At 60.8% G+C, this 1,218-nt stretch overlaps 1 protein-coding gene across 1 annotated transcript in view; it reads left to right on the top strand.

Annotated features, from left to right (window-relative positions):
- BIN1 (bridging integrator 1) overlaps window positions 1–1,218 on the top strand; it is a gene marked incomplete at its 3' end in the record, with an annotated part of 134,039 nt that overhangs the window by 26,403 nt on the left and 106,418 nt on the right. The window lies entirely within an intron of this gene.

Below are 1,218 nucleotides of genomic sequence, written 5' to 3' on the forward strand. Positions count from 1 at the left end.
CCCCCCCCTCGGCGCGAGGATTCGCCTTCCCCGTTTCCTGCATTGTAGTGGGGCCTGGCGGCTTTGGTGCCTTGGCTAGGTCAAGGCAGGGCCGGCTCACTCACTAGGCGAACTAGGCTATCGCCTAGAGCGGGACGGCCCTTAGGGGGCACCAACCAAACTGCACCCCCACGGTACTCTGGGAGTTTCTTGATTATTTGTGTTTTTTCATTCTTCCTAAAATGCATTTATTTTTGAAAATTGGTGGGGGCAAGAGGGGGGGCAGAAGGGATCCTTGCCTAGGGTGCAAAATAAGCTGGAGCCGGCCCTGTGGGGCCTGGCGGTGTTGGTGTCTCGGCTAGGTCAAGGTTGAGGTTTCCCTGGCTCGAGAGCCAGTGGAGTCCGGTTCTAGGGACGCGGCGCTCATCGCCGTTTCCAAGCCGAAGAGCCAGCGCTGTCCGAAGACGTTTCCGTGGCCAGGTGGCCGGCATGACTAGGCGGCTGTCCCCTTCCCACCGCAGCGGGACCTATTTCTCCACTGGCGACACCTTGCTTTCGAACGGCTCTGTTGGCAGGAGCTGGGGCCACGGAGGGGAGTTCGCTCCGTCATGCGGCACACCCGGGTCTCGAACTTCAGGTCCGCACTTGCCAGGCATGGCGTTCCCCCACTTTACACTGGGAACCTACAGGGCCGGCCCCAGCTTATTTTGCACTCTAGGCGAGGATCCCTTCTGGCGCCGCCCCCCCATGCGCCCACCAATTTTCAAAAAGAAATGCATTTTAGGAAGAATAAAAAACACAAATAAGAAACTCCCAGAGTATGGCCGGGTGCAGTTTGGCGCCCCTAAGGGTCAGCCCTCTCTAGGCGATCTCCTAGTTCGCCTAGTGAGTGAGCCGGCCCTGGGAACCTAGCACGTCCACCAGGGAGAGGCGCCAGGGCGTGCTGGGCTTGGCGTGCGGAGGGCTCCCATTTGTAGCTGTTTAAGGTCAGGGAAAGGCCCCCCGGGGTCGGTGTGGCGCTGGAGCTAGATGGTCGGGGCCTGATGTCGGGTTCCGTTCCAGTCCAAGGGATATCGGTGTGTCCCCGTGAATTGGGTCCCACCAGCCAGAGACATCACGGGTGCCAGACAGACAGACAAGCCTCTGGCAGGAGGAGCTGAGGATCCGCTGCGGCTCCTGCAACGTCAGGCGAAACGTGGGCGAGGTTTGCCTCCCGCCCGCACTTGAGCCCCGCGAGCC

The sequence above is a fragment of the Gekko japonicus genome, unplaced genomic scaffold (assembly GCF_001447785.1).
Source record: "Gekko japonicus isolate JY-2015 unplaced genomic scaffold, Gekko_japonicus_V1.1 scaffold2861, whole genome shotgun sequence".
Taxonomy (NCBI): Eukaryota; Metazoa; Chordata; class Lepidosauria; order Squamata; family Gekkonidae; genus Gekko; species Gekko japonicus.